Genomic DNA, 714 nt, shown 5'->3' on the forward strand with positions numbered 1-714 from the left:
CACTGATATTTTCAAAACAAGCCTGTGCGTCATGGACCCCTTGAAGCCAACCATGTGCCCCATAGAGGACTAATCAGGTGTTGTTGACCTGTACGTGTGAGTGACTCTCCGCCCTGGTCCAAGTGGCTCGTTCTGTACATCTTTAAACTGTCTTGCTGATGGAAGGAATCGCCAACTTAAACCACGTTAAATCCCACGTCATCTGAGAAACTTGATTATAAATTACTTCCAGTATTAATTTATTAAAAAAAGCCTTAAGTTGAAAGGTTCAGGTTCATAATGACTAAACATGTTAAGACTAATTTATATAAATGTTTTTTTTTTTCCTTTTAGAGGAAGCATTGATACAGAAATTCTTCCCTAGTGTAAGTTCTGTTTAATATGACAAAGAAAGTATTGTGATTCTTCATTTGAACTTGGTGGTTATTGTATTGTAATTCTGAATTGTGTGATTCATTTGGCCATCTAGGATGACCTGCAGAATGGTGCTTGAGAACACTTCTATTATTGGAGGTTGTACCATTTCCACTTAGTTTGATGCATAGTAGAGTGTGGCTCTTTATTTGTGCAGTTGTATCCATCACCATTTTTGGTGTAATGTCTCAGAGATGTGTACAAATCCTGGTTTTACTTATTGCTTTAGACCAAGGCCAGTCACAGAATTGTTTTTCATGTTCATAATTTCCAAAAAATACTGAAAAAAGTTGCTTTTGC

This window comes from Scleropages formosus, chromosome 5 (assembly GCF_900964775.1).
Source record: "Scleropages formosus chromosome 5, fSclFor1.1, whole genome shotgun sequence".
Lineage (NCBI taxonomy): Eukaryota > Metazoa > Chordata > Actinopteri > Osteoglossiformes > Osteoglossidae > Scleropages > Scleropages formosus.